This window comes from Henckelia pumila, unplaced genomic scaffold (assembly GCF_033568475.1).
Source record: "Henckelia pumila isolate YLH828 unplaced genomic scaffold, ASM3356847v2 CTG_270:::fragment_1, whole genome shotgun sequence".
Taxonomy (NCBI): Eukaryota; Viridiplantae; Streptophyta; class Magnoliopsida; order Lamiales; family Gesneriaceae; genus Henckelia; species Henckelia pumila.
This window is the reverse complement of record NW_027331788.1, coordinates 1,231,470-1,238,881: the sequence shown is the minus strand read 5'-3', so window position 1 is coordinate 1,238,881 and position 7,412 is coordinate 1,231,470.

Genomic DNA, 7,412 nt, shown 5'->3' with positions numbered 1-7,412 from the left:
TCAAAAGACTCGACCCTACGACGCGGAGTCTCACTTCTATCCATCTCACCCCAAGCTAACCAAGACAACTCGGTCCAGCTCCTGATCCTCCTGTTGCCAAGTTACACATACAAAACAAAGACAACAGCCTGAATAATCCGGTTAGAAATATAATTTCTAAGTAAAAGAGACAGGCATGCAATATCAAATAAACACCTCGTATCAAAATCCACAAACATCAACAACTTCAAAGAAAAGGGATGTATGCATGACTTTAAAACTCGGGACTATCAAATCAGATAATCGAAATATCAATCGATACTCGGTTGGGATCCCGGGGCTAAGTATTCACAACAACTCACCGACACACCCATTCGGGGTGGATGTCGCTCAACTCAACCCCTAGACTTCAGAGCAACTATAAGAAGTATTCTGGTACTTAGAAAAACTCGAAATCTAAGCCCACTTCAATATAGCTCTCTAAATCGTCTAAATTCAAACGAATTGAATAATCGGCTCAATATGAATGCAAGTGTAACAAGATACTCAAACAAGTTCACACAAGCAAATAAACATGTAGTATGTGATTTTCGGGGCTCGAGAATCAATCGAACTCGAGTATTCAACCCCATTCAATTCAAAGTCATCTTTTACCTTTTGAGTCCGTCGAAGATTCAAATCTGAAAATAATAACGAACTCAAATAAATAATCAATCGAATCACAAAACTTCATAACAAGGAAATTCAATCAATATACCATCTTCAATTCTCGACAGACTCAACTTCCAAGTTCAATCCAATTCCAAGACTCCAATCCAAATCTGAAAATGAAGAATATACGGATTCGGTAACAATCTACCAATTCAATCAAACCCGGAAGTCAAACCGAAACAAAACAACCAATAATCCAAACTCGATTCCGATGGCATAACGGCTATAATCGGTCAAACCAAAAATCTCCGATAACAACCAACAATCCCAAATCATCCAAAACAACTCCTCAATCAACAAAACAAATCAAAAACCATCAAAATCCAACAAAATCTCACAACCCCATTTTCAAATTTAACTCCAAAAATCATATAAAATCCAAACTTTGTTCTTTTTTTGATTCGACTTCGAATACACGATCTATGCTAGCTCAAGAACAACATACTCCAAGATTATCAAATTCTAACAACAAAAAAAAAACGAAGTTCAAGAGATCGTAGCAAAACTTACGTCCAAATGAAGCTCTCGTTGCGGTGATCGTGAAACTCAACTCGGAAAAGAAATCTAACGGTCGGATCGTGCGAATCGAACGGAAAGAAAGCTTGAAGAAACGGTTTCCATGGCTTCCGGGAGAGAGAGGAATCGAGAGAGAGAGTAGGGGAGGAAGAGAGTATGGGGGGGGGGGTATGGGCTTAGTCAACTAGGAGGGATAAAATAGTATAAAAATTCACTTTTTGCATTTTGGTCCCTGAAACTCCCAATTAAATCAATTCAGTCCCGGCTCAAATAAATCTCCAAAATAAAAAAATAATCAATTTTGCTAATCCGCAATAAATAATTTCAGGGCCTTACAATATTAATTTCTGAACATGCGAGCTTTGCTTGTCAGGCTTGAACTTATGACTAATGGGCCCTAAGTTGTTAGCAGTCCACATTATAAATAAGTTATTGCAGTACAGAAATTACACAAGAGAGGACACAATTTTCGAAAACCTAGTTGTTTTTCTCTCTAAAGTGGCCGCCCCCCTCCCTCTCTGCTCGGGAAAATCCAGCCTGTGAATTTTGAATTTGCAGTCTGGTTTAACGGATCAAATTCGTTAATTCTCTTCGTAGAAACTTCTGATAGATTTTCTAGTGCAATCTATCAGAGGGATTAAATCTCTGTTCGTGGACCTGATTGAAGAACAGTTCGTCCATCAGTTCCTGGGATATACAACAAGAGCAGAGTAATCTGTTGGTGTCCATAATCTCGATTCGAGATTGGAGGTAAAAATTTATAATTGTTATTTAATTTTTACACACACAATTTAATCGTAAAGTTTTGATACCCATTATGGAATCATTCCATATAAAAATTTTAAACTTCCGCTGCACCGGGTATCAATTCTGATTGATCTGATCGCCGTTTTCCAACAGTGGTATCAGAGCCAGGTTGCTCAGATCAAGCGATTAAATTAATCGATTGTACAAAAATTTTTAAGCCTCGGTTTTTGAAACAAAATAAATTTTTTAAATTAAATTTTTTTTTTTCGGGCAAAACACGGGCAGCGATTGGATCGCTGCCGGGGGGGGCAGCGATAGTCGCTGCCCAGCGCAGCGCTGGGATCTGCGCAGGGCAGCGCACGGCGCTGCCCGGCCCGAGCCCCTTTGGGGCGCGGGCATCCCGGGAGCGTCCCGGGCGGCCCGGGAAAAATTAATTTTTATTTTTTAAATTAAAATTTTAATATGTTAAAATTCTATTTTTGGTCCGATCGAAAACTGTTTTTGATTGGTCCACGAGGCGTCGGATCGAATTGTTCGAGTCCGAAAATTTTAAAATTGATTTTTGGATAAATTTGAATTTTCGGAAAATTTATAGATTTTATCCGTTAAATCAGATTTTATGAAATTAATTATTTTTGGTACAATTGATGATAAGATATGATCTTATGGAAATATTGAGTAAAATATGATTTTATGTATAAAATTGGATTTTATATGTAAAATATGATTTTATTTGATAAAAAGATAAAATATGATTTTGTATGTAAAATAAGATTTTATATATGGAATATGATTTTATCCTTTTAAATTTAATTGCCATTGCATGTTATCCAATAAATTAATTTTGAATTAAATGTTATTGGATAAGGATGATCGATTGCCATGACCAATTTTGTAGGTGTATGTTAGGAATTTACATTTGTTTTTATTGTTGTTGGATTTATTAATGGGCCTGGTTTATGGCCCAATATGAATTGTCATATGTAATAAAAGTGGGTCTGGTTTATGGCCCGTTCCCACCCCTTAAAATGTATCCCCTACTTGTCATGGTTATTTATTGTAAATACATTAGACTTAGTGGGAGATGAAGATTTGAAGACGGAGGTGGGCCCAGCAGACAATAAAGACTGAAGAAATGTAAATTGGAAGCTCAATGTAATAAGATTGCATTGCATACCTGCATATTACTTAGGATTGGACTTAGACTCGTGATTGGCAACCACGGGTCGATTAGAAATGGAATCGATCATCCTATATAATATATGATATTATAGTTGTATGCATATTTTAGACAAAATTGTATGAATCCCGCAAGCATACAAATTTTTAAAATGATGAGACAAATTTTCAAAATTAAAATCCCTCATTTTAAATATGATTTAAAATTGATATCAAGATAAATAAAGGAAATTTAAATATTGTTTAAATGTTCATACCTTCCATCAACGATCAATGTATGAGATGCTACCCGCGGATACGGTCCGGCTCATATTATTGGGGGGGCCCGTTCGTCGAAAAGCTGTACATTGGATCGACACATGTTGTAAGTTGGGTGGAACTCCCATGGGATCGGCTCATATTATTGGGGGATCCACATGGCGACCGTCCATCACAACTTAATATTGATGGGTCATCTTGACATGTCACAATAAACAGCGTCATATTATTGGGCCCTTATTGGACATGAGGTAAAAACGTGGAGGTTGCTTTGGAAGCAATTGGGCTCTACCTTTTGAAAATTATGGTTGGCTGATATTATTCGGGACCATAGTTTGTCAATTGGACTCCATGTTCCCACTAAGGAAAACAGTTTCCCGTTTTCACTAGAGGGTAGTGAAATCGTTAAAATAGTGGGAGTGAGATTCATAAAATAAATTTCGCCTATTTTATGTCTTAGTAAATTAATTAAACAATCACTGATAATTGTCTGTTTCTTTTCAGTATTTCATTAAGATGAATTCGCGCAATCCACTATTCTCTATCCTCGAACAAAATAAACTGACTGGCGCAAACTATACGGAATGGTTCCGTAAGTTGAAGATTGTCTTGACCTCGGAGAAGATGCTCTACGTGTTAGAAAAATCTCCTCCGAAGGAAGCACCAGCTGATGTAAGTCCGGAAGAGTTGGTCAAACTTGATACATGGTGGGACCATGATATCAAGGCCAAATGCTATATGCAAGCCTCGATGTCTGATGAACTCCAGAGGCGATTTGAGGATACCGTGAATGCTGCTGACATTCACGTACAACTCAAAGAACTTTTTGGGGCTCAATCGAGAGCTGAAAGGTTCGCTACTGTAAAAGAGCTAATGACATGTCGCATGCGTGAAGGGACTTCGGTCCGTGATCATGGGGTACGAGTGATTTGGCTCATACAGAAGTTGGTAACGCTTGATTTGGTGTTGGAGCATGAACTCAACGTGGACTTATTACTTCTATCTCTTCCTTCTTCGTTTGACGGATTTGTGGTGAATTTCAATATGAACAAGATAGAGGCCTCCCTTGAAGAGATGGTCAATATGCTTGTAACATATGAATCCACTTTAAAGAAGGATAAACCGGCTTTCTTGGTGGGCTCCTCTTCTTCTGCTAAGAAGGGGCCAAGTACAAAGGGTAAGAAACGTTCTGCCCCACCCAAGAAAACCGAACCCGAGAAGAAGTACAAGACAAAGGCTTCAAACATGGAAAAGTCCAAGGATGTTTGCCATTACTGCAAGAAGCCCGGTCATTGGAAACGTAACTGCAAGGAATATCTAGAGCAGTTGCGAACTGCGAAGGGTATGTTCTATATTGAAATAAATGTTTCACTTAATACTACTTCTTGGGTATTGGATACCGGATGTGGATCTCACATTTGCAATGATTTGCAGGTGATGACAAGAAGTCGCAAGCTTAGAATGGGTGAGACCCAGCTGAGGCTCGAAAATGGTTCTAGAGTTGAAGCTAAAGCTGTGGGAGATGTTTATTTAATTTTGCAGAACGATTTTAAGTTACTTTTAAGAGATGTTTTATTTGTTCCAGATTTGATTAAAAACATTATTTCTGTTTCTATGCTTGATAGAGATGGTTATTCTTGCAATTTTGTGAATGGGATTTGCAATATTTACAAGAATGAATGTTTGATTGGAAATGGACAACTTGAAAACAATCTATATAACTTAAAATTAAAAGACGTTCCAATAAATTATGTTGATAAACCGGTAACAACAAACAAAAGGAAAATCGATAGTCAAAACCCGGCAAACCTATGGCATGCTAGGCTAGGTCATATTTCCTCAAGGAGGATGAACAAGCTAGTGGGAGAGGGCATGTTTGATATGTCTGATATTAACTCTCTACCTACTTGTGAGTCCTGCCTGAAAGGAAAAATGACTAAATCTCCTTTTAAGGGGAAACCTGAGCGTAGTCAAAATCTGTTGGATTTGATCCATACAGATGTTTGTGGTCCATTTAGAATTAGTACTCAATATGGACACACCTACTTCATTACCTTTACTGATGATTATTCTAGGTATGGGTATTTATATTTAATGAAATATAAGTCTTAAGCATTTGAAAAGTTCAAAGAATTCAAGGCTGAAGTAGAAAACAAGCTAGGTAAAAGTATTAAAGCACTTCGATCGGATCGAGGTGGAGAATACTTAAGTACCGAGTTTTTGGACTATCTAAAAGAGAATGGGATTCTCTCTCAGTGGACTCCTCCTATGACACCTCAGCTGAATGGTGTATCGGAGCGTCGTAATCAAACTTTGTTGGACATGGTTCGATCCATGATGAGCTTCACTGAGCTTCCACCTTTGTTTTGGGGCTACGCGCTTGAAACGGCGGTGTTGTTGTTGAACAACGTCCACACCAAAGCAGTGGACAAAACACCATACGAGTTATGGAATGGCAAAGCTCTTAAGTATTCGTACTTGAGGATTTGGGGATGTCCTGCTTACGTGAAGCAGACAGTGGGAGATAAGTTGGATAGTCGATCCACCTTATGTTATTTTGTAGGGTATCCGAAGAATTCAATCGGATATTATTTCTATCATCCTGCTGAAACAAAGGTGTTTGTTTCAAGAAATGACACCTTCTTGGAGAAGGAGTTCTTATTGGATAAGAAAGGCGAGATGATGGAACTCGAAGAAATTCAAGAAGAACCCGAAATACAAAATAATGATCCTACACCTCAGGAACCATTGATGCACACGCCTATACCTAGAAGATCCGAGAGGACTTCTAGACCTCCCATTCGATATGGTCTTCTTCTTGAAGGGGATCAAATGAACCCGATGTTGGATGTGATCTAAGAAACTTCAAGGAAGCAATTTCTGATGCGGATTCAAATTTATGGCTTGAAGCTATGCTGTCGGAAATAGATTCGATGCATACAAACCAAGTTTGGTCTTTAGTAGATCCTCCCGATGGAATTGTTCCAATAGGGTGTAAATGGATCTACAAGAGAAAGCTTGGGCCTGATGGTAAGGTATTGACCTACAAGGCACGATTGGTGGCGAAAGGTTATACTCAAAGACAAGGAGTTGACTATGATGAAACCTTTTCACCAGTTGCAATGTTCAAGGCCATAAGAATCCTTATTGCCATAGCTGCTTGGTATGACTATGAGATATGGCAAATGGATGTGAAGACTGCATTTCTTAATGGAAACATTAAGAAAGAGATCTATATGACGCAGCCTGAGGGATACACATCCATGGGAAGCGAGCATAAGGTATGCAAGCTTCAGAGATCGATCTATGGTCTCATACAAGCATCAAGAAGTTGGAACCAGAAATTTGATGAAACAATAAAGGATTTTGGTTTCATCAAGAACCCGGAGGAACCATGCGTGTACAAGAAAGTAGTTAAGGATGCTGTGACATTCTTAGTACTTTATGTTGATGACATCCTACTCATTGGGAATGACGTAGGGATGTTGCAGTCAACAAAGATATGGTTATCAGGTAGATTCTCGATGAAGGATTTGGGTGAGGCATCCTATATTCTAGGGATACAGATCTATAGAGATATATCTAAGAGAATGATAGGACTTACTCAAGCAACCTACATCGACACCATATTGAAACGGTTTTCAATGGATGGGTCCAAGAGAGGACATCTACCTATGTGTCATGGAGTTTCTCTATCCAAGTCTATGTGTCCCAAGACAGATGAAGAGATAGAGAAAATGACACATGTACCATATGCGTCAGCCATTGGTAGTATCATGTATGGGATGATATCTACCAGACCGGATGTAGCATTTGCTCTGAGTGTCACGAGCAGATATCAAGCTAATCCCGGTCAAATGCATTGGAAAGCCGTGAAGGACATTCTTAAGTACTTACGAAGGACTAAGAATATGTTCATGGTATATGGAGGAAGAGAACTAAAATTGGAAGGCTATACCGACTCTAGCTTCCAAAGTGACGTGGATGACTCGAATTCAACCTCTGGATTTGTGTTCATGCTC